Raw genomic sequence first — 26490 nt, 5'->3', positions numbered from 1 at the left:
TGAACCATTTTGCTTTTTAAGTGATTGAGGCTATTTTAGATGGGGTGTGCCTGATAGTCTTGCTGTGACCAAGGGTTTTGCTGACAGAATTATTCCCAGGCATCATGTGTGGTCATGCAGACTCAGCAACCTAAAGGGGCTCAGTTCTTTCTTTGTTTCCCCCCCAAAAAACAGCTGTTACTTTGGTGAAACCAGGCAGAGCAGTGAGCAAAGCTGGAGAGCAGTCAGCAAATATACAGTGTGCCAGCAGAAAAGAAAACAACCTGGCACACTACTGCATGGGAGGCCGTGGTGCTCCAGAGAAGCCCTGGTAATTCTTGTTCATGGGCAGGCACGGCTGGCGGAAATCACTGAGGTTGTGATAGCGTATGGAATAATCACATGGCAAAAATAAGCTAGCAAAGCTGACTGTACTGAACATCTCAGCAGAGGGTAGGCTTCTGCGGTGGGGGGAAGGAAGGTGGCTTTTAGGGCCACTGTGACTAAAAAGGGGGAAACCCCTCAACACAACTCCAATATGATAAGTTGGTACTGATTGATAGCAGAGAGCTGGGGGATGGTGCTCTGGTTCCCCTCATCACTCAAGGTGGCCTTGTGAAAATTGGTAATGATCTGGTGGTAGAAGTGCAGGGAAAGCAAGCAAGCAGAAAATAATGAAGAACGAGAGAAGGTTGTTACCACCACTTCCTTCCTCAAACTGCAGAATAGCTTGGGGCTCAGATTCAATAGGAAGTTACTGCAGCATAAAAAGCTCCCACCCATCAGCTGAGCTGTACTTACCATTCGTGTACATCCTCTTAGCCTGCAACAGTTGTAAAGTAAAATGTTTAAGCTTGATTTTTTTTTCTTTGAGGCTTAACTAGCTTGTGATACCTTGCCCTTGGCATGGGTTCAGTGGGTGTACGTGGTCCCTAGCAGTTACCCCAGCTCGGCTGCAGGGATGTGCTATGGGTCAGGGAACTGCATGTTAGGATGGTGCATTTTCAGCCTTAAAATTAGCTTGGTTCTTATATAACATCAGCTCTCAGTGGTCAGATTGGTTTTACCGCAGAGACATGCGGAAGTGAATACTGTAGTGTAAGTGTGATGCAAATGATTTCTCCTGACCTGATCCTGAAATCACTGGGGTGTGCCATATAAAAACATGCAAAAAATTAGTCTAATGAACGACAAGATAGATCTTTCAAGGGGTGCCTTATGAGTTTAACGTGAAACACGCGCTTTCCTTGAATTGAGGCAAGGGTGCTGAGCTCCTCGCGAAGCCACCACTGCTGTGAGCACACTCTCAAGGCATGAGCAGCATCTGGGGAGCCAGGTTCTCGTGCACGAGCACAGCCCTGTGATTTACAGGGGGGGTGTTAATTCAGAGATCTGCCCTTCAAAGCAGGGGAATGATGAGGTAAGAAATCTTTCTGTATTTTGAATATATATATATACACACACACATAAATATATATGTGAGATTATTCAAATGCAGTTTGAATATATTTTGCCTAATCCATACAGAGTTTTATCAATATTTCTTTGTTTATTCTCTTTCATGCCAGCTGCTTTCTTTATATATTTCCATTTTGTACATTTTTCAGAGTGATTGGATCATGTTGCACACACTTCTATTGAAATATTAAGTGTTTGCAATCCCCATTCATAGGCACCAGCTCTGTTATTATGATCCATCATTTCAAAATCCACATATTTGAAAAAAGAGAGCTTAGCTAGCCCTTGAGTAGCAGAGACCATTAGACCCAAGGAATCTCATTCGTCTTGTCAATAATCTATGGATTAACACCACCAAATTGTTTGTTGCATCTGCATAACCTTCCTGTATATTTTTAAAGGAAATGAGCGTGTGGAAGCCCCAGCGAGGTGAGGTCTGGTGAAGGCTGCGTTTGTACCAGTGTGAGCAAGGAAACAGAGAACTTCTCATTTGTGGCCAGCTCCTGGGGATCTCATGATGGTTACAGTTTGGATATTGCTGATTCCTGTTAATGGTCAAGATGGGAGAAATGAACCCTGTGATGGCCAGGGCTTCTTGCACCTCACCTGGGGGCCAGGGCAGCTTGCCAGTGTTATCTGGGGGGGAGCTGCCCCTCCTGTGCTTGGGGTTTTTATTGCCAGTCAGCCCGCACAACGACTCATCCTTGTCCATCACTCAAATATGATGGTATTCGGTAAAAAGGCTCTTTCCCTCACTTTCCGCATGCCAGTGCGATGTGTGAAGGTGAAGTGGTGGGTGGGCAGAAGGGTTACAAGACAGGTGCAGCACCTGCAGCACCTATGCAAGGGGGACCCCCAACCTGATTTATGAGCATCTAAGGTAAGGACAAGCTCGGTGATGGCAGGGACCCCAATGCCGGCCGAGGTCTGATGATGGCCCCAGCAGACTATGGAGATGGTGTGCGAGCATCAGCTTTGAGCATCTGTGCCATTGGCAGGTTCACCGGAACCACAACGCTGCCGTTGATAGCTTTTTAGATAGGCTCTAGTCACTCCTTGGTAAAGTTTCGTGCCCTGATTGGCTTTAGGATCCCTGCTAAAGCACGAAAGCGCAGCGAACCCCGCTGGTGTCACGCCAGCGTCCTCCTGGCTGGGCCAGTGCGGGGCAGACCGACCCTCCTGCTGCTGAAATCTCACCCTGGCCCTCTGCAGCCTGCCCTTTGTGCTGTTTCATGGTAGACGCGTTGGAGGGCACGAGGGCTGTGCGGGGCAGCTGCGGCACCGGTGCGGGGACTGCCGCCAGCCGGGCTCAGCCCACCATTCATCACCGGCCATGGTCTGTGCCGCGGCATTGTCACCTAGCAACGGCCCGGCCACGGCAGGCAGGACTTTATTTTTTTTTTAACATAAAAATAAGGCAATAATTTAGAAATGTATTTTTATTTTAACAAATGAGAATATTTTGGTGGTGGGGTTGAAATTCAAAGCTGGAGACATTTTTGCTTTGCATCCCTGTGACTCCAAGCGCTGGAGCGGTGGCTGCCTCAACGAGATGGAGCTATCCATTTCATGTGTACCAGGTTTTAAAGTTGAGCCTGACATTGTGCGATTGCCTTACCCTGTTTTTTCTTCTTTTCCCCCCACATAAGTGCTATAAAAAAATCATGTAGTTAAATTACAGGGTGGGCTTTTTTAATGTAACTTCTACTTCTGAGGCTGAACTTTCACGTCTAATATTTTTTTTACTCAGAGGGAAGAAAAGCCAAAGAAGTATATAAGCTCAAATTATTCCCTTCTTACTCTTTTAAAACACCTTTAAGATTGCAGAATTCTTCTGAACTCTATATTGGCAATTCATGGTGTGGCAACTCATTGCAAAATAACGCTCGTTCGTTTTCACTGATTGAATTTACTGATTGTTAATGTGTATAAAAGTGTTATGTACTTTTCAAGTAATCTCCTGCTAAAGGATTTATAGGAAAGACTATTTAAATGTCATAGCGTTTTCTCTGTTGTTATGACAGTATTATTGAGTAAATAGTTTAATTTTAGTGCCCTAGTTAAAAAAAATCTATAATGACCACCACATAAATCGTTTGCTTTTTTTATTTCTATATTTAGTTCCCTCCACAGAGACTGGAGTTGGAAATAGGCTCGTACCTAAGACATGAATTCTTTTAAATATTAAAGAGATCTCATCAATGATTTTATTAGTCTCAGTACTCAGTGAAGGCCGCAGTGACATCTGAAGTCTAATGATTTTTTTTTTTATATATTTAAAGCCTCATACTGCACCTTTAAATATTGAACAATATTGAAAAATATAGAAGTACTTTTTTGTATATTAGCTTTAGGCAGAACTGTTGTATGATTTCCACTCCTTTCATGACATTGTAATGATGTTACCACATACAACTTTATCTTGCATGAAAAGGTGAAGTCATGAGTGATTTCTCCAATTTAAAAGCACTCAACCCTCACAGTGCTAGAAATGAATATTTTGCATATATTCATGCAACAATGATTCAATTTAAGATTTCTATTTTCAAACATTGCTTGAAACCTTCGGTATGTTAGTAGTAAAATTGCCAAAATGTGTAATAAGATTTATTATAGATGAGTAGCATTTTATTTAGTATTTCATGTTAACACGCTTTTAGGGTTACCCTGGTTTAGCAGAAGAATTCATCTTTCTTTTCTAATCAGAGCTAACACTTTATTGTATTATTAAGATACACTTACTGTGGAATTGTATATCATGGTAGGAGCAGAGTTTTCTCCGCCTGGCAAACCTACGCCTGGTTGATGCACAGCGTCTGCCTCCTGCATCCTAACCCCACCGCTCAATACTGTACTGCTCCCCTTCGCTTTAATTTTATTCCGGTTTTTAGTTTTCCTCCTAAAAGATCGTCTTGAGCTCTGCACTGACATGCACCCCAGGTCTCCCCTCCCTGCTCAGCCAGAGTGGACAGGAGCTTTGGTTGGGGCTGGGTCTGCTCTCGGACCACCGTCAGCAGCTTTTGCTGCCAGCAGCAAACCCTGTCCTGGGACCTACCAGTCCGGTGACCAAAACACAAACCATTTTGGTGGCTGAGTTTGTTACGAAGCTTCTTTTTGTAGCTTCACCTTTGTCATCGGCCCATTGCACTGTTTGTTGTGGAGCTAATAGGTAGGAGCCACGAGTCCTCTGAACATCTGTGGCTGGGGCATGTTTGTTGATGCATTTTGCAAGATGCCTCTCATGCTGAGGCCACCTTGTATTGATTTCATGGCTTTGCATATGGAGGTGTGTTGCAGCACTGAGCCTGTATGAACTCCATGTAAGTCAATGGGAGATAAAGCAGTAGAGCAGATGCTTAACCTAAAGCAATCCGCATTTTGTTTCTGCTCCCTCACTGCCTTTTTTGTGGTTTGGGGCAGGTTCCATCCCTGCTGAAGCAGCATCATCGTGCATACACAAACCTGATATTTTCATGACTTTGGTGATTAAGGAGTGGTAAGACCAGGCCTGAAAAATTCCTGGCATTTTGATCCTCTGACTGAGGTCCAAATCCTGGTGCCTTTTTTGCCGCCAGTAATCCCTTCACACTTAGCCCCACTGCAGCCACTTGCAGAATGAAATGGCACGTCCCGCAGGTAAGGGGCTCATCCTGTGGGGAAAAACACTATTAAAATGTAAGCGTGAGGGATCTGTGGTGATGAGCTGCCATGCCAAAGTGATAAATATGTTTACACCTTTTAAAAGTCGTAACTCAGCATGGATGAGCTTGTGTCCCCCCCTTTCACATTTATGTTTGATTCGCAAACAGAAAGAGATGATCTGCTATTAGGCAAGATTTCTCTTTGACTGGGGAGCTGGAGATGGTAGTGAGAGTGGCTTTCATAGATGAAAATAATTGTACACTTTTTGTATTATTATTTTTGGCAAAGAGCTAGCGTTTCAGCTTTCCAGCGTATTACATCATTACATTGTATAATGCATCATAATGATAGAGTGAATGGAAACGAAGAAATGCCAGCTTCTGTTGCAAGTTTAAAGACAGACACACATTTTCAGCTGGGAAAGCTGCTGTTCAGCTAAGTGTTTTCCTAGATGAAACAAAGCTGCAATCCCACTTGGCATTCGCATTAATTGTGGACTTGCCAACAGGCCAGTTTCACTGGTGTATAAATTAGTGGAGAATTATTCAACTCATCTCAATAACTAAGAGAATATCCTCATAAAGCTTGCTGAGCTGTAAGACATTCCCCCTCCCCCCCCACTTTCCAGGGTATTTTGCACCCTATACTTAGAAAAATCACAGAATTTGCATGTTGTTCCAAAAAAAAAAAAAAAAAAAAGAAAAAAAGAAAAAAAGGCAAAAAAAGCCTATACAAAGAAAGGCATCAAATATACTGATATCCCAGCAGAGCAATGTGGTCACTATCTGCATAAAATAGCAAGTTTGTATTGATCAGAAACTGTCCAAATTAAGAGGGAATTTTCTGGTTTGTTGTTTGAGGTTTGAGTTTGGGTGTTGGTTTGTTTTTTTCCTTTTGAAGTTGAGCTAAAAATGTGAAGTGAAAGTGCCTGTGAAATGTGCCTCATTGCCAGGATCAGACACCCGACATTTCATGTCCCTCCATCAAAACAAGAGCCTGGGAAGTGCAAACTTCCCCGAACTGTCCTGCCAACAGGCCTTTCTGACCTAAAGGGGGGATGACCTTTATGGTGACAGGATAATTTGATCTCTGTGCCATCTAATCCTTATTTTCTTTATGGAGGCTGCCAGCAAGGGTGCCAATTAGTGCCAATTGTGATGGTGGCTTTTGTGATGCAGACACCTGCCCACTAGGAATTGGACTGGTACCACCAACACACATATGCCACTAAACAGCTGTCAGATGGTAATGACTTTTTGGAGTAGAAGAAAAGGGCAGAATTTCATTCTGAGGCAATTTTCTGAGAAAATTTTACAATTTTTCACCTTTCTCTTTTCCCCCTCTTTTTTGGTATCTGAATTCCTGGCTTCTATCAATTAAGCAAAATATGAATTTTTAAGTATAACTTATAGCACCAACTTCACACCAAAACCCATGTCCCCAGATGAGCAAATGTAGAATGAGAAATTATATTAATGGTATTCTTATTATTTTAAATCATATTTTAAACTTGTTTTCTGAAGTTCATTCCTTATTTAGGTTACTTATCCCAGTAACAGACAAATGAAATGCTATGTTTTCTTTTACCACTCTTCTGAGATGTGGCCTCTGTCTTCCCAGCTAAATTAAAAGAATGTATTAAATGTAAACATCAAACAATTTTAGCAATTCCTTTTTGCTTTTTTATGATGACAGAGTCAAGTGCTTTGCAGCACTTTTGCAGCTCACGCCATCACAGGCACAATAGTTCAGGATTTCTCTTATGCTTTTATTAAAGTCTCTTCTAATTTTTGGTCAAATCGACAGTCCCTTTGATGCCTAAACAGGGGAAGTTTACAAGCCTGCTTTATTCATAAGTAATTATATGTGCACGTGTATGCTTGTATAAGTAAGTAGACATTCATCTATATAGACACATGCACCCTTAACTGTAACTTTTTGGGTAATTCTGGTAATATGGTCATGCATAGAGCTAGGAGCACTTTAGTGGACTTCTTAATGGCAGATAACAATTTTTGCTGTGTGGTGTTGAGGTTGCATGAACCTCGTAGCTTGAGTAATGGGTCTGTCGGTGAGGTGCTGAGCACCAGTTGGTGTTAGAGATGTGGGTGGAAAGTGTGGGTAGCATCTCACAGGAGATATTTGGCATTGTGTAAGAAGGGACCTTCAGAGCTGTAAGAGGATTCCTGTATCCTTTCCAAGCCTTGCGAATCACTGCCGAAAGCTCCTGATGCCTGATAGTCCAGCCAAAGGCCAGACGCTGGCAATTAGCGTGATCTTTCAGTGCTCAGCCAACACATATTGCTGGTTCAGCCTTTGCTCTGGCAGGTGTCACACCTTGATTAGCACAATTGCTTATTGGCATCAACCACTAAACATGGTTCCTGCTAGATGTAAAAGGAAACAATCCCAAATGAATACAGCCAAGGTTGGTACACAGTGATAGAAAATGGTCCAATGCTTTAAGGAAAATGATGGCATTGTGATTGCTATTGACCTTTAGTAAACACGGTCACATTTAGAGAAGGACACCATTGCTATATATATATTTATATAATATGTATATAGAAAAGTTCGTATGAAGGTTTTCAAGTGAAATAAAACTACAGCAAGTGCATCAGGGTCATTGCTTTTTATTAGCATTTGTTCCTGAGGTCTGGGCCATCATTCTTTGTCACTGTTTCCAAGGAATGTAAAGCTCTTTTACAGCTTGGACCATCTCTCTTATTGCCTTCCTATCTGTTTCTCTTCCACTTATTCATTCCTCAAACGCTGACCATCTTAATGCAGCTGTAACTGGCTGTGGCCTCTGCCACAGAAAGGGCAGTTTGCAGACTGACTTACAGCAGTTTCTGGGCTTGGTTGTGGACCGCTTTCCACGTCTGCTGGGGGAGCTGTGACCCACGAGGAACATTTCTGTACTGTCACCAGAGCATACTCTGAAATTTCACAGATTTGAAAGGAATGGCAACCAGGGCAACTAGCACTCATGGGTTTGGGAGAGGTAACAGCTTTGGGAGAGGCTCAATCAGCTGTTTTATTTTGTTGAAAGCTTTTGACCATATTTTTTTCTCCACCAGTTAGCTTTGAAGGGCTTTCAAAATGTTTTCTTTACATCTTGGGGTTTCTCCGAGGCTTCTCAGTTAGAGAGGACAACAACAGGGCTCAGATTTTTGAAACTTCAGCCCCTGTTCTGGCACTTGAGCTAAGAATTGTCTTTACAAAACCCGCAAATCCCAGCGGTTCCTTTCATGATACTAATGGTCAGATTTTAGAAGGGCTCATCAGTTAATTTTCTTTAATGTACAAGGCACATTATTCTTGAGTATGAAAATGCTCTGCGCTAGATTGTACTACTGTTTTTTCAGTGGGCAGTAGTTGTATGCCAGGTGAGCAATGGGTACGAAGTCCAGCCCATTATTCTATATGCCGTCCTCAAATGCAAGTCAAGGAATTCATTGAACTCAGCAGATCTCATTACTGGGACTGAAGTGAGAACCCATGCCACTACTGACAGATGTTCTTTGTTAGTGTTTTAAATGATGCAAACATATTTTAAACAGTCCTATGGCATATCTCTTGCACATCCTAACATGTATACCTCCTAATGAACATGTAACATGGTTTTTAACTTATGCTGATCTTCAAAACATATGTAATATTAAAGGAAAATGTGGTAATTCTTTAAACACCCTATCATTGTGAATTCATATCATATTCATTGTAATAGCATTGATCAAAATGAATTCATTTGGTATTCATGTAGATGTCACATGTACTTCCATAGGTGTTTCATTGTAAATTAGCATTTCTCAGAGGACACTTAAAATAAAGTGTTACTGAAAGTTCTCATTACACATATTGCTGAGATTAGTACATTAAGGATCGTGTACTTACATAGTCCTAATGCATTTCTGCCACTTAAAATGCTGCATTACCCATTTCTGATATCTAGCAAATATCTAAAGCAATTTTGAGAATTACTGACATCCTGAAGGAAGTGGTACTTTTGTGATTAAATTGGTTTTGTGTATTTCACTCTGATTTACGAAAAAACCCCGTGCCAGATATACTTAAATGATTTTTTGATTTAAATGATTTTAGCATCAAGTGAAACAAACAAACAAAAAAAGAGCGTGCCACTTCTAATTAGAAAAACAAAACCAAATGTTATAAATGCTTTTGGGTCTTCAAACTTGTCTCACAAAGCCAAATTAGCTGACTCTTTAGTATACTGCAGCGCAAGCTTTCTGATGTATTTGCTTTGAGATTATTACTTCCTAAGAGAAAGACAAAAAGTTTTGTGGTCTCAGGCAGATGCATTTCTGATGTCTTGAATTGTCCATTACAGCTTGTTTGGTCTGAAGTTATTTTTGAAAAGATGAAGTTTAAAGAATACTACAGAGCATTTTATAAATAGCTGGCAAAAGGGGCATTACAGGAACTATAAAAGAGAGAGCTTTGTTTGAGTCCTGAAACACTCTAAACCTGTCTGACAATGTTGTGGATGTCTTCTGAAAAGGATTGATGTAATTATAAGGGCTTTTTTGTACCACTAATAAAAAATATTCTGAAGCTTAACAGTGGGTCTGATCCTAGCAGAGACTTTGGGAAAATACGGGGAAATGGCAACATTTTGGTGTTTGTGTTGGAAGGAAAGAGTCAGATTTGGCCATGAGGTGTTACAAAACCTATCCCACTTAATATAGTCTCTTAGCAAATATTTGCTTGCTCTTCTGGCTTCATCCACGTGTGTTGTGGTGTGCAGCGTGGGCTTGCAGCAGACACCAGTGGGCTGTGCAGAAGACACCACTCCCGGAGCTGAAAGCACAAAGAAAAGATGGTGTTACAGTGAAAACACTAGTCTGGGCTGTGGGAGATTTGGGTCCAGTCCTGGCATTGTGCCAGCGTGTCCCCTGTGCAAAAAAGAGGAATAGGAAGAGCGAGCTTCTTCCCTCCTGTCACTTGTCCTGGTGCAGGGGGCTGCGTCATTTGGGGATGAGCCTCCTGCAAAGGGAGGAGGATGAGAGGAGAGGAGACGGAGGGAGAGCAAGCGGAGGAAGAGATCTCGTGCTCCTTGAGATCGCTCTGGTATCTTGTGCAACCTTACAGCTGTCTTAACCTTCCTCATATGTGACCCTCCTCATCCTTGCAGCTGATTTCCAGTTTTCTTGGCTCTGATTTCTGTAGCGAGTTGAGCTGCCTCTCCAGAAACAGTCTGTCAAATCTGGGAGCGGATGCACCCGCACCTGAGTATCAGCTGTACGACAGTGCTCAGCTTTGTCTCTTGCCTTGCTTATTTTTCCAGAGGTTTTCAAGTCTGAAAGTATTTGCCTAGTTTATAGTGTTTGCTAGATTAGTTTGAGAGTGTGCAGTATGGCAAACCGCAGGATAGAGTACGTATTCCAGAAATGCATTTCAGGTTAGAGCCATAATTAGCTACTGTAAGATAATAAATAGCTACTACAATCACATGAAAAATATTATAGTGCTATAAAGCGTGTTTTTATAATCCTGCTCCTCCCCTTTTCTGCCTCCTCCTCCTCCTCTTCAGCGTAACAAGGACCCTAATAGGCTCCATGTATAAGTGCCTATTTTTATTAAAGACAAGTGTAATCTTTTGTAGTCCAAATGTCCCTATCATAAATGCTAACCGAGGAAAATATTAGGACTCATTTATTTATGAACCCGTTAATAATGAGGTGCAGTTATGAAAAAGGCTTTCTCAGCACAAAGCCTACTGAACAAACAATGCACACTGGGGAAAAAGAGCTAGTTAGCCTTCCTGACTTAGATAAAGCTATGGAGAAATGACAAGTGCCAGTAATTAGCAAAGCCTCTTCAACAAGATAACCCTATACATCTTTGTCTATTTCAATCACCAAAGACTCCGATTCAGTGTAAAATTAAAGCTGGGATGCCATCAATTTCTGTTAACCTCTTTATATTGTTCTGTGTTCATGCATATGTGATAGATAGTTTTTGTCATTTTATTAAATGGTGACATCTCAGTATGCATGTGACTAAAACTGTTTTCTCCTTAGCAAAGTATTTTTAATCATCCCTCCATTGCCTTTATTAACTCAGTTCTTCTGAGTCCTAATTGCTTTATTCTGCAGTATCGGCAGCCGTTCTAGAGGGTGCAAATATTTGTGCCCGCTCCATTTATGTGCAGTGTATCTGTAATCAAGAAGTTTGTGCACTTTCTGGTATTCACATGAGCAGGAACAGTAGCTCTGTGTACATTTGTTGACCACCTGCAGAACATCCTGCTGCATTTTTACTGGAACATGGCATAATTTGTTGGTTACAGTGATCAGAGCTCACATGCAGACCTCTGGTTTCCACGAGTGTGGCCTCCCCTCTCCACACTTGTCCGCATGGATGGTCCTCGTTTGGTTTTGGTGGTGTAGCTGCTGTTTACCTGCTTTGTGTACGAGCCAAAGCCTGTTGAACTCACTGAAAGACTCCCATCACCTTTATGGTCTTTTGTCCATGAACACAGTCTGCATCCAAACTGCTTTTTTCCACCTTAAATGGCGAGCCCTGATTTTTTTCCCTGCAGGCTTCCAATATTTGTGAGCTCATTCTCCCTAAATTTCACTGTGACTTTCAGATAAGTCAGAGAACACGTTCACCTGAAGCTTTGCAAGGGGGAAAAAAAGTTATAAATCAACCCTGTTTCCTTCACATCAGGGCAGGTTTGCTGAGAGTGCTTGCAGAGTTAGCACTGAGTGACCTGAGAAGTTGCATGAGGCGTTGCGTGTCATAACAAAAGTTCCTTCTGGCTCTGTTCTCTTGCTCCATAATGTCTTTTTACTTGTTTTAAGTACTCCAGGCCCTGACTTCTGAGGTTATTAATCTTCATCTGAGCTCTTTTTAAACTTTACTACTAGCACTTTTTTGCCTCAGATATGCTTTTATTCATTCTTTTCAGCAGCAATAACCTCTCATATTGGCCAAATTAGGAAATAATTGCAAATAATAGAGAATTCTTTTCCAGCACTACAATAAAGGATTATATATGTGCTGTGTGTGAGGGATGGCAGAGAGTGTAAATACCAAAATATGGGCAAATAGGCAGAGAAGTGAAGTATGCTGTTTGGCTCTTGCTCTGCATTTCTTTCTGGCTCGAAGGTCTTTGTGTTTAGAGGCACGTTTGTCAGCCCATTGCAGAGGTGCCTCACGCGTGGTGGTTTGTGGAGGAGGAGGGGAAAAGCAAGAGCCGATGTTGCAGGTCAGCTAGTGCCAGTCCCTGCAGGACTGCAGGTCATTTAGGAAAACATGTGCAGGGTCTTTTAGTCTTCTATGGTAGAAACAGAGTTGTATGAATCAAATTAAGTCGCTTGCATTTTTTAAACAGAAACGTCTGATCTATCTTGCTTTTATTTATGTGGCCATGCTAGCCATGGCTTGTTTCTGTTCAGTGGGTAGGGAGAATCTTTGCCAAATCCAGGAATTCCACCCCACTTTTCCTGTGCATTGTTTCAGTTCTGGATCTTTATCCATTCCTTTGAAACTCCCTGTTGTCCAGTCAAGGAGCTTAAACCAAGAGTTTCTGTGTGACTTGTATCACAAGTCACACATTGCAAGTGGCCGATAATCCAACCCAGCTATTTGCAAGCAGCAAAACTGTCTAATTTGGCATGATGTTAATAATTACTTTTCAATAATGAGTATATCTGTAGGACTTCAGGATATGCTTGTGCAATAGAAAAAACCCCTACTCTCAGGTGTCTAGCGGCTCTCATACATAGGCATTTTCAGGATCAAAGCTCCTATGAATGTTATTCACAACAAATAATTCTATCAGCTCTTGGGAAGAAAATATGGAGAACATTCATGTAATGCTGCCATCTCGGTTGGGGAGCAAGGAAATATGTTGACTGTAGGAGAGAGCAATGCTTTCAGCGCTCTCATCACATTAACACTTACCTTCCTTCCTTGCAGTCAAGTTCTCTAAGCTACTGCTTTCCATTGTTTTTTATTATTCATTTGAATCAGAAAATAATATTTTTCCTCTCTAATTCAGGAAAAATTGTCATTGCCCACCTCCTGCTGAGGGAAAAAAGTGCCAGAGCCCATCTCCTATGAGCTCCTTCTCACTTCAAATGCAGGCTGCAATGGCTCCTTTGGAAATGTAACAGGCTATTACAGAAATATGTATTTACACAGTATTTTAAGATGCACATTATCCACCTGATAGACCATAACAGCTCACCATTACAGCCTATTGAATAAAACCTCTTTGCACCATTTTTTTCAAAGCAGATACTTTTAACGTGATAAATTGTGAATCTATTGCGTAAAAGTGCAAGTTCGTTGTGTAGGACTGTAGGCGGACACCATTTATATTTAACCTGCTGCAACGGGAACTTCTTGCTCTGACCCTGCCCTGTAGACTGAATTATTCTGACCAGAGAGATGCAAATAAAAAAAATGAGAAAAAAGCTTCGTGAATGTGAAAGGAAAAGTTGCAATGTTTGTTTAACAAACTGCATTAGGTTCTAAAAGACATCATGCTGCTGGTGAGCACAGACGAGTGAGTAACACGGCTCAGGTGGAAATCCCCAGCCATACCATTTGTGTGCTGCTCTGCCACATCCTGCTGTACGTGTCTACGAACCTTAAGCTACTGGCAGTCTGAGCAAAGTGCTCTCCGTCTGCTACCTCCTTCCGGGACTTGTGTTGACCTCCTGAATCCCCGAGGACCTAGGAGCATCCCAGTTATTTAAGGAGTTCTCCTATACTTGTTTTGCCTCCAACTGTTAGGTCCTTACCTCTCTCCTCCAGAGTCATTTTCCTTCTTCCTTAGCTGGCCCTAGTATTAGAAGGGACCCCTCTACTCTGAAAATATCTCTGCTTGCCTTTCCTGCCCAATCTTCCTGCGCTTGTTTCACTCACTCCAGCTAATCCATACTTGAATAGTTTTTCTCTTCCAGGAATTCACATTAGAAACTGCACTGCCCTAGGTGCCATCTCTCTCTTTGTCCGAGGATGCTAATTTTAAATAGATAATAATAAAAATTTAACAAGCCTCCTTTATTAGCCTGGAGCTAGGCATAAGGACTCTTTCTGTCATCTCCTGTGAGTTTTAACTTAACAGGAAACAAAAGACAACAGAGAAGGCCACAAGACCCCAACTTCAAAATGAAGCTTGCAGCCGAAGACATAGTGTCCCTAGTATCAAACAGACTGAATAAGCTGCAGATAGACAAGATTCCCAACTTGTTATAAGATGAAATAGAGCCTAGCCCCTGTTGTGAAACAATTTTACATTGCAGATGTTCATGAATGCATGGAAAATGTGGTGACTTCAAGTCTCTTTTCGTTCCCTATCTTCAGGATGTCAAAAGTGATTTTTTTGAAGAAACTCTATAATAGTTACAGTTGACTCCTGAGAAGAGACTTGCATGTCTGGAACAAAAAAAGACTTCCAGCCAGCTAAACAGCGTTGTTTTCTTCCCTTCCCACCATTCAAATTAAGCATACACAACAGAAATACCAAACAGGCATGGGTTTTACATATCATGCCAATTCTGATCCAAAACAGTTTATTAATACAAATCACCTCCAAAAAAGGAAAAGATTTTAAAGGGAAGTGAATAGCTGCCAAGAATACTTACACACAGAGCCAGTGTCTAACACTAAACCTAGTAGAAATTATGTATTTCCACTCTTCATGAAGCAAAGCAGCGGGGAGCCAGTGCTTTGAACCATGCACGGGACACTTGCTGTGAGTCCCCAGTAGAAAGCATATGGTTTGAGAGGAAACAAAAACTCCATCCAAAAAAGTGCTGGTCTATAACCAGCAGATCTGTAAATAGTCTGAACCCATCCCTCACTTCCCCTGCAAGAGGGGACCAAAGGGCCCCCGTCTGGTCTTTGCCATGCCTGTTCCCCACTGGGGTGTCAGCATGCACTCCGACCCCCCTGAGATGACTCCTCTGCGCCTCTCAAAACAGAAGGAAATGGTTTGGAGGCGCAAATGTCACACCCTGGATGCAGGGATGCCTGTTGGCCATGCCTTCGTGTGGTATACTGCCGTTGGTAGGGTTCCTGCAGTGTGAGTACCTATCCACCCTGCTCTGCTCCAGCCCACCTTTCTCCGGGCAGTTCTAGAAGGACTTTTGTGGTGTCCAACCCACAGGTTGGAGCTGACCTTACCCTGTGGTTTCATCTCGAGCATCTCCTCCTTTACTCCTTGCTATTGACTCCTTTGTGAAGAAGGACCGAGCAGTCAGAAGTTGTGGTTTTCTGGATTTTCTAGGTGTGTTTGGGAAAACCGTTCTCACTTTTTAAATAGTGTATTTGGTTTAATTTTCATTATTTTTAGATGTTAAATTTTAGATCAGTACAGTATGTCTTAAACTACTGTATTAGAATGCTGCTTGACTCACTTCCAAATTGAAGACCTTTTAAAAAAATTGAAGCAGTCCAATAATTTTAAATCACTCTGCACTGTGCATTGCAATTTAAAATTATTGGAGTGCTTCAAATTTTTATAAGCCCTTGAATTTGGAAGTGATCAAGGTTCTGGGCATACTCAGTGTAGAGCAATTTAAAATTATAAGAGCTGTCAAATTTTTATATAAGCACTTCAGTTAGAAAAGGGATTTGGGTTCTGGGCATGTGCAAAGGGGAGCAATTTAAATTATTAAAGTGCTTCAATTTTTTTTCTAAGCACCTGATTTTGGAAGGGTTTTGGTTTGTGCAGCCTAAAATGACAACTTCCTTTGAGAGTTTCTTCTTAAAAAGAATTTCAATCCTGCAAACTAAAGTATTCCTTAAAATGTGAATTCACTGATACTTTAAAAACTGATTTGCACAGAGCTTGGTGCCCAGGACATCTATATTTTTTTCACTCATTTGTATCGTTTCACTCTCTAAGGGGCAAATTGATGGTATAGAAATAGCTGTCTCTTTGGATTTTAAATTCTTTCCAACTGTTGCACTCATGGTGCAAAAAAGGAGTGGAGAAATGAAAAATTCAATGAGAAGAAATGAATGTTTTTTCCATGGACTATCCTGCCTGGCCAACAGAACTTACAAGGGATGCAAAATTGAAACAATTTGTTATTAAATCTCATTATAATGTCTCTCAACACTCGAAATGAAAGCCGTGTGATAGCGGACTGAATCTGAAGGAAGGAAGTTGGAAAAGAGCTTTATTTGCACACTCGTGCTTCATACTGAAGTGATTCCTGCCAGAAGCCATGCCAGGTTTGCCATCTTTGCCCCAAATTCTGCCCCTTCCTTTTGCTTTCCAGTGCTGGGCAGGAGAGCAGGAAGAGCAGCATGGGGAGGGGGAAGGATGACTCCTCTCCCTTCGCGCAGCCCTGGGTGCACACAGTGGGTGAGAACTAAGGCTTGGTAGGCGCATGCAATTTTGTATTCTGCAGGGAGGATAAAATTCATACATCAAATCCCACTCTCTATTGCAGTGGGACAAATGCAGAGTGAATCTCACATAGCTGAGCTGGAGATCACTGTGTCCGGAAGCAGAATTTGGCCCGTGGGCAAGATGTGACTAAGGGATGCCCTTATTGAGCTACCAGAGGAAAGAGGTAGGGGAGGTGAGCATGCCAGCCTCTCAGCTCATGCTTCTCCATTCTTTGTCATCTTAAAAACAGGGATTCACTCTATAGGGCAGGTATCAGGGTAATTAGTTAATCTTTAGAGGGCACTGTGTACCTTAAGCCTTGCATATCAGGAGTACATGTGGAGTGGAATAGTGCATTTCATCAAACACCAATTTAGTATTTTCTTCCCCTTGAATGCTCCTTTCACGTGTTACTATGGAGGTGATAGGTGACCATTTGTAGTTGTTTTTTCCTTGGAAAATGAAGTTTTTGAATAAAAGCCAATGTTCGAATTAAATAGGGGCAAAGATATGGCAGAGGTGAAATTCAAAAGACAATAAGTAATAATTGGTTTTAAAGAAGGAGCCAGATTAATCATATAGTCAGCAACAAAGGGAAAAATTCCTGAAAGCCTGTTGTGTTTTCCCTTAGAGTTTTTTTCAGAAAGGTAAAAGTACAAAAAAGATTTTTTACTTTCCCTGCTATTAACTACATCATCATCTTGGGATGTGAAAACCAGGGGCAGTTCTGTGCCAGCAGGACAAGGAATGGGAGACTGAACATATTTTGCTTGGAATAAATTGGTTGGGACTGTGCTTTCATTGAATCCTTCTGGAAGTTTGTGGCAGGCACTGGATAAGCTCTGCTCAGCCACACTCCTTGGTGCACAGAGGAGACAGGCGCAGCAGAGGCGGGGTGTGCCGGGGGCTTGGTGCGAGAGTGGTTGCATTAGCAGCGAGAAAAGGTTTTCTGGGGAGAGTTTGGTAGATGTGAGCTCTCTGTCTATCCCTTCTCTTTCTGTCCAGTGTGTGGGCGTGGGCATGAATTTGCTTAAAAAGATGCACTGGCAGAAGAGCAATAGGGGCAGGTCCGGGCTGTCCTAGAGGTGGCTGCTGGCAGGTCCATGCAGGTATGAGTGCGTGTGTCAGATGCGCTCGCATGGCTGCAGGTGAGTGCAAAGGCAGAGAGCTATCAAGCTGGATGTTAAACACAGAGAAAGACCCTGGACCTGTCTATCTGAATCCTGAATCTGGCACAAAATAAAGAGCAAATCGGCTCTGAGCCACCACCTCACACAGGCACACGTACGAGCACCGAGGCTGCCTTAAAGTTCCCATCTCGCTGATTCACTTCAGATGCTGCGTGCTCAAACCCCGCTTTTGGGCTGTATTCATGCTAATGTTGACAGTTTTTTCCTCCTTTGTTACATTGTACAAACCAAATAGAAAGTGAGGTGAGCTTGTCTGAGCAGATGAAAGATGGCAAGAAATTGGCGCTTGGGGACCAGTGTCTTGGTGACATCGACTCTGCAGTCCTTTTTTTCTCTCTCTCCCTGGCTTCCCCTCTCCCTCTCATTCTCTCTGAAATGGTCTGTGCCTCCAGTAATTTACATAATACTCTTCTGACACCTTTACTTTAGTCATCAATCACGGTACCTTCTCTCAGTCTATCTTTTGTCTGAGCATGTCTCTTCTTTATCAGGCCATGCACAAAAGATTAATTTCACAGTTTTTCTCCCTTCTTTCTTTCCTTGCAAGATACAAAGCTCATGAAATGACAGAAGCAAGATAATGAAAACAACAATGCAAGCAATTTTTTTTTTTGTTCTTGCTGGTTGGATCTCGAGATACTTTTTTTAACCTCATTGTGTGCCATCTGTCTTAGAAAAGGTCTGCTCTGTATTTTTTAATACAATTCTGATGCTGTTCTGAAGACTACCTGGGAAAAAAAAATACATATTTTAATCAGGCCATAGGCACTGATTTAAAAAAAAAAAAAATTTTGCCGAACAATTAAAGAGAGGGGTCCATTTCTAATGGTGGCATGGGCTACTGCACAGTGCCCATGCCCCAATTAATATTAATGATCTCTTGTGCATAGCAAATTTATGGCATTTGATTGACTCACACCACTACACTTCAAGCTGTCACGTAAAGTGAAATATATGGGCACCATGGCCTAATCTGCATATGCATATGGTCTTAATATTAATTAGTCTAATGGATCTAAGGACCTGGAGATAATTTGAGTACTGGGAGAAAAGAAGCAAACAAACAAAACAAAACTTGCTGAAAAGTGCCCTGGTATGGGTTGGTCCTACAATCAAATAACTCTCCCAAAATGCAAAATAATTGGCATAGATTTCTCCTCCTTCCCCATGTCTCTCCCAGGACCGGCTGAATGAAAATCTTATCCCATATAATGCATTGTTTGGCTCTGACCCTGACACTTTTTAATTTGAAGTATTTAACATACCAAATAGATTACAGGATTATATACAGATGAGTTTGAGTGCAGGCTTATGGGTGTAGGTCAGGGCTATGAAATTTGCAGCCCTGCGAGGGGGCTATTTCCCTATACACCTGTGTAATTCCCATTAATATTAATGGAAACCGTGCAAGTTTATTGGGTGGAACTTGGTCTCCCCAGCTTAGCTTTGTGCTTGCATTGCCTGGGAACGATGGCGCAGGTTTCCAGAGGAAACAGCCACTTTTGACCATTGGGCATTTGTCTTCCAAAGCTAGTGAAAATTCACTTGTTTTGGTACTCGAAGGAGTGAGAGGTGCCAGAGCACAAAAGCAAGGAAGTGTCAGGGTAATCTTTTCTGTCTCACTTTTGTCATGCATGGGATTGGCTTGTGGGAGGGCTGATGTCCTAATCCTGTATGTGCCCCTATTTCTATACAACTCGTCTCTATACTAACCAACTTTAAATTTTCCCCAGGCCTGGACCAAGCGAGTGGACAGGGCAGGCTTCTCATCAGTGTACGGGATCACTGACTTCATGTGCCCGCATTCATTATTAGTGCTGGTTGTTTAATATGCACAGCGATGAGCCCATAACAAATCACCTCTTGTAAACTGTGCCCAGTTCTCTCTTACACGTTCAGCGAGAGGAATTAGTGGAGTTTACCCTCTTGGATGTTGAAGCCATCCTACAAACCGGCACGTGGCCTCTGCCTGTCAAACTCCCCCTCCTGAAATAAGTGAGTCATTTCACTGATTCTGCAGATTTAGTACATTCACTGCACAATTGGTGGTGCCTGCTGCACCACGGTGCAAGCTGCCTCGGGCACACTTGTACTGAGCATGATGCTGTTGACTTCATGACAGACGGACAGGTGCCTTTTTGTGGATACAGCAAGACCCGCCCAGATGCACCAGGGTCACAACACTTTGTGCAAGCTGAGGAATATGTTTGGATGGTGAAGAGGAGGTTGGCAGTGGTGTCTATGTGCTAAATCCTGCCAGGACCGCAAAGTGCTGGAGGGAGTTAGTGAGGGAACGGGGTGGGGGGGGATTCTCTGGTGCCCCTGCAAATAGACAAAAGGCAAGAGGAGGTGACTATCCCTATGCAGTTGTGTAAGTGTAGTGTGATGATCCCAATGGAAAAGGAGAGTAGGCTCAGCCCTCTGGCGCTGCCCAGCCTGCCGGGAGCCCTCCAGGACAGACAGTGACTTAGGACATGCCTGTGCAGTGTTCTGCGTGAAGGGATGTGGGAAGGGTGTGTGGGACGTGTCTGCCTGTGACTCTCTTACAAGCCAGGCGGGTGGCTACGAGGCTGTTTCTGTGCTGATGGGGAGATGGCACAGGAGTGACCGCACATACAGCATCGCTGTGACCAGGGAAGTTTCTGCATGGGCAGTTTCGGTGAAGCTTGGGCAGCCAGCCGAGGAGCTGGGGCTGCCGCTACAGCACAGCCCGTTCACGGGTAATCTACAGGGAGCCAAGCTCCACTTGCAGGAGGGAGGGATGAAAATCCCAAAGGCCGGAGCATAACAGAGGCTTCCCCAAGACAAGGGTGTTTTGGAGCTGGGAAACCAGTTAACTGCTGTTCCCAACCTCGGGGGGACACGGGGGCCTCAGCCAGGGATCCGGCGCCTGATTCGCCTGCGTTGTTTCGTGTAACAAAGAAAACACCCCACGCGGCTTCAGCCCATTTCCAGCCTGCAAAGCTGTAATGAATCTTCAAGTTGCTGATTGCCTCTACGAGGTGCTAAGCACCCATGGCTGCCTGATACCAGGGAGGAGAGTGTCGGCTCTTGGCCGGATCAGGTCTACAGTGAGTTGTTCTATAGAAAAAAAATGACTTTCCTGTACGAAGGCATCACTTATATACTGAATATATATAACAAAACCTGGAAAGCCTCTAGTCACTCATTTTAGCTGCTAAAATGCCTTTAGGCCAACATTCCTGCTGTGAAAGGGGTTATGGACATGTCATATGGGGGTCATCAGTGAAAAATATACCCAACTTTTGTTATTCTTAAGTCTAAATCAAAAACCTCTTTTCACAATCCACTAAGGGACGATTTACTAGAGAGTAGAATGTGGTATCAATTATTTCTGTGGGCATCCTTTTTGTTATAAGAAGCAAAGAGGATTGCTTGAGAGTCAATAGAATGACTCCATCTCAGATTACTAAATAATGAAATGCTAAACTTGGCCTAGAGTAAGGACTATTGCTGTCTCAAAGGGACCAGAGGCTTCAATTAAATCAGAGGACAGTGTTCAATGAATGAGAAAAGGATGCTTAAGGTACGATGACATATTACCGGATTTTACATTTAATTGCAGTGCTTTATTCTTTTAATAAAAGCACAAGAGCAGTGGATCTCCATTATGGTCATCTGGTGGCATTGTTCACTGTGGACAGTTTATTGTAATTTATTGGCTATGTTTAATCCCACTATTTTTCATATAAATTAATTCTGTCTGCATTATTTTATGAATTTTCTTTGCTTTAAAAAAAATAGCACCTAATAGTTATTTACACACAAAAGAGCTTTTCCCCTGAAATACTCAATGGTGCAAGAAAGAAACAACCCAGCCTAGTATGAAACTGGAATGAAAGCGAGTGCTTCTGCTCAGAGATGTGTAATTCTGCGTCACCCAAGCAGGTATTACCACTTGCAGAGCAACATGGCTACACGGGGACAGCGTCTCGCATGCACTGTGCAGCCTCGGGGGTTTTGAAGGGGTGCAGGCTCCCAAAAACTTGGCACAAGAAGTTAAGCAAAAGACAGGGAGCCATGATCCTGACCTGCTCCCCCCAGAACATCCTCATTCGTTTTGTGGGGCTTGGGCTGTGCCGGAGCTCACCTTGGACACAGAGGCCCCTGCATGGAGTGGCTTTCTGGATTTCTGGTCCAAGAGAAATAGGTTTAAAAATCCCCTGCCCCCAGAGATGGGTTTCAGCCTTTCTGCTCAGTGCCCTGGGATAACGTACAACACATGGCAGTAGTTTAGCTGGAAAACCACAGAAGCATGTGTATGTGATTATACATATGTGTGTGCACACATGCATGCATGTATAGATATATTTATTGTTTTATGTTTGCATATATAATTATACATTTTTATTTTAAAATGTAAATTTATAAGTGTTTTTAAATGGTTGTCAGGCAAATACCTCCTTTTAGGCATTTTTTCTGTGACGCGTCATTGCTGTGACTTGTCTCATCTGATCATGCCAATTGTATCGCATTATATAAATGATGAAATCATCAGTGATTTAACTAATGTAACCTGATGCATCACGGCAACGCTGCGGTTACTGTCAGTTTAGGAAGGGAGAAGCTGAAAGACTGAAAAACTCTGATTCTCATCTATATTTTCAAGGGCTGGCTTGTTTGTTTGTTTGTTTTTTCTTATTATTTTTTTTATTTTCATTAAAAGGTCCCTGTGCAGGAGAGGGACTCTTAAATGTATCTGAAATAACAGTGTGCATCAAGCACAGGCAGGGGAGACAGCCTCTCTCCAGCCCTGGACAGTGCATGTCTGGTCCTTGGGCAAGATCCTCCCTGAAACAGGGTCACAGCGAGCGGTTCACTTTCCTGTTTAAACAGGTTGGGTGTCTTTCTTTTGTTTCTGCCTTGTTTCACCTTGCCTCGTGTTGGAGCCTGTCTCTGGAAACGTGACAGTTCAGCGAGGATGGTGGGATGAGACGACTCTCAGAAGTAACGACACAAACCAAATGGCAACCAGCCCTGCTTAAACTGCTGCATGAGGTTTCCAACCTGGGTGGTTTCTGGGCCCAGGGAAAGTTGTGAGCTGCATTGCCTACTGGGGAGAAAATTCTTGATGGTTTTATCTGGAGGGGTTTTCTGGTGGGTTTCTTTTCAAGGAGCGTGCAAGGCTTTTAACAGCCCACAGTATCTAATTTTTATAACATCGTTTAGCCATGTGACGGTGTCAGAGTAATGAATTCAGGAAGTGTGCGGCGAGGATTGTCTGTGCAAGAGGGTACAGGCAGTACTTAACTCCCTATCGATTGCAATGAGCAACTGACAAACAAGTGAGTGCCTCCTGACCAACCCAAAAAGGTGCTGCAAGTCCCTGACGTGATTGTTCAGGTGTGGCATTGGGACTATAATCTGCAATCACAGCCTTTCAGAGCCCGGAAATGGTTTTTACTCTTACTGGGGCAGTCCCATTCAAGGGTGACAGTGTCAGAGACCTCCTTCCCGGGTGTCTGTATGTCCAGGGCTGGGCTGTGTGTCTGGGTGTAGGGCCAAGCAGTACGCCCAAGTGCTGCTTGTGCATGTGGCTGATGCCACACGCCGCGTGCCGGCCCCCTTGGCATGAAGTCCTGTGCTGTGTGGGGGAGAATTATAGCTGTGAACTGGGCAGTCAGTTCACCAGATGCACTGTTTTTGTCATAGCTTCTTCTTCCAGGGGCTAATGCAATGTGACTCTGCTGTATGCATGTTTGTAAATTACCATATGATGAATACAGGGCCGTACTATGGCAAACCCTTCCTCTTGACAAAGTGCTGTGCCTATTCCCAGTTCTCCCTGGCCTCTGTTTTTGTTAATTTTACACTGAAGGATCAACATGCCCAGGATGCACGCGTGCATCCATCTCTCTCCCTCTCAAAGGAAATTAGTGCTTTCCTGTCACCGCAGGTGATATGAGAAGGGGAGGAAGTACACAAACTGATTTATCTAGAGCTGTCAGCTGTTTTGAGGATGTTGACTACTAAGGGTGTCAGCTCCTCCTCAGTAGTTGGCTGACTCTGAAGAAGACCCCATTCCTCATTAAAAGAGCACTGAGCTGCACTTGAAAGTGACTTTCCCACTTGTTTTCCTCTCACAAACATCACAATAACAGATTCGCTGTTTAAAGTGGCATGATCTTCATGCCAGGCCCAGGCAGCTTTGTAAAATACACCTCTGCAGCACTTCATAGTATCGGTACCATCCATGCAAAATTCATTTGAGGTATAAACTAGAGACTATCATCACAGATGACAGTTATAGCAAATCAGCACACTGTGTACAGTTTCATCCTTTATTCACATTATGTATCATAATAAATGTCGTCCTAGCAACACAGTTTGTTGAGAGTCAAACACAATATCCCACAATGCCTTGCTATGGATGGATGTGAGAAATCGTGGCTGTAAGAGCCTGGTACAGCCTGAAAAGGAATCAATGCTTCCTACCATCATTTTAGAGGACTCTTTCCTCCTCCCACTGCAGCCTTGGGAGAGATGCGGGAAGGGAGCCTGCATGAACTGGGGGTCCCTGCTGCATGCCGATCTGCGCGGGAGCAAAGTGGAGTGTTAGCAGCACTAGGAACTGAATCAAAATGTGTGAAGACTCAAAACTGGAAGGCTTGAGGAAGAAGAGAAGGGACTATCACATGGGTAAATTGAGTAATATTGGGGAAGAAATATTACTCAGGTACAAGACTGTATCTTCCTTCTTTTTAATAACTGCTTAGTGAAAAAGCACTACCAAGGTATTAAAAGTGGAAAGAAAAAGAAATCTTAATTTAAAAATATATGTCTTTGGTATAGAATTCCACTCAGACCTGAGAGAGATGTTTCCTGAGCGGAGTCGGGTGTGATTCATATAAAATTTTGCCAGCCCCTGGGGAATGTCATCTCCTTCTGATGTCTCTATTTGCAGGAAAGGCTTCATTGCAGGTACAGCACCAGGCTCCCACACCAAAGGGCTGAGTTCACTTTCAGACCCTGACACGCGCTTGCTCTGTGAGATATGGCAGCCCATTTTCTCTAATCCTTGCCCTGAGTCCTGCTAAAGCGTGTGCTTTCCTTATCTCTGGTCATGATAGTCCTGGCTCACGTGCTCCATGTTAAGGAGGAGCTGCTGCCTCCCCAGGGTGCTGGTCAGCCCATGGTGGGACTGCCAGTTCCTTAACATCGAACCCATCAGGTGGGGCCAGCAGGATACTGCAAATTATGTGTTTCTACTGCTGGAAAAACTATGAGAAGAGAGGCTCCAGCTGCTGTCTGAGGTGCATCCTCTGATAGGAGCGATCAGAGATCATGCTCATGAATTGTCTCGCGTGGAGCAAAGCTTTTGCAGGATGAAGCACTTTTTCCAAAAGACCCTGATTACTTTCTTTTCCCTCCTACTATTTTGAACAAAATTGTCCCTTGATGTCTCTCTGAGATGGAAATATCTTAATCAATAGGCTTCTAGAAATGAGGAAACCTCTTGGAAAATCATCCTAAGTGTTGCTAAGATGCACCCGGTTTCTGAATGAGCATGGAGCCACTTTCACAGTGAACCTGATCCAGTGTGTAGTTCTGCAGTTCAAAAGTAACAGGACCAGTGAGATGCGAATGCCAGAGGAGATAAAAGTCAGCCCTTCCCTGCACAAATCTCTCAGGAGAGGAGGTAACACAGATACCATGTGAGTTCAGCCTTTACACAAAGCAAAACGTAGTACCAAGCAAAGCCTGAAAAGTTGAAGCCTGGACCTCAGTCCAGAACAGAGCCCTTCCAACCCATGGGGAGGCTTATGTCTTGCCTGGGGATGCCATAAAAGAGGACCATCCATCATTCACAAAGTTTATATCTGGGTCCACAAGCACGATACGTAGAAGTCTGTATCCAGAGATGGGTTTTGGGCTCAGCTTTGCATAATTCATTTTGTGGAGCAGTCCTGTAAAACAAAATAATTTATCTCATTTTTTAAAGTGTGTGCAGGTTTTGGTGTTACCAATGAAAGGACAGTTGGGGTCCTGTGGGTGGGAACTCAGAGAAACACTGAAAAAAAAGAGCCGTTATGGTTATTAATCAGAATTTTGTATACTTTTCAATTCACTTCTCCAGGACTGATTCCACTGCACAATAATTAAAAAGAAACCCGTGCTGACTGTGGTGCCCCCCCGCCTGTGGAGCGGTGCCTGGCTGATCCCATTGTCTGCACCCTGAATGCTGAGCCTACAGTTAATAATTAGTTAGCAGCGCTTAAATGAAATTGCACAACCGATTCTCTGGTACCCTGGCAGAGGCGGCGGCTGAGCCAGCCAGGACTTTGTCATCTTGGCAGGGAGAAGGAGCGCTCGCTGCCATCCTGCAGCCAATGTGCCGTGCAGGGGAGCTGGCGCGGCCGGGGCGGTGTGGCTGGCAGCAGGCTGAGTCCAGTGAAGAGGTGCGGGCAGGAGGGGAAGGGAACATTTTTGCCATCTTCTAGGGAAAAAAAAAGGAAAAGGGAGTCTTTTTTGGTAGGGAGGTTTGCCGGAGACGTCTCTCAGGTTCATATTTATTGTTTATTGCCCGTAAAACTGTGTTTCTATGCTTCACAAAGCCATCATTTCGATGTAGTCTGCCTAGCCTGAAATGATAAATGAAAGCAATGAAGGGAGAGAAAGGGTGTTCTGGTGATTAAAACTCTGGATTTGACTTGAGAAAGTAGGTTTCAGCTCCGTCTCTGCTACCAACTTTGGGGTGACTTTTGACCAATCGTTTAATCTCTCTAGGCTTGTGTGAGCTAGGGAGAACAGTGATTTCTCTCTCTTTCTCTTTTTTTTTTTTTTGTGTGTGTGTGTGTGTGTGTTGTTTTTTTTTTT

The sequence above is a fragment of the Buteo buteo genome, chromosome 9, assembly GCF_964188355.1.
Source record: "Buteo buteo chromosome 9, bButBut1.hap1.1, whole genome shotgun sequence".
NCBI classification, from domain to species: domain Eukaryota; kingdom Metazoa; phylum Chordata; class Aves; order Accipitriformes; family Accipitridae; genus Buteo; species Buteo buteo.
This window is presented reverse-complemented; position numbering follows the sequence as displayed.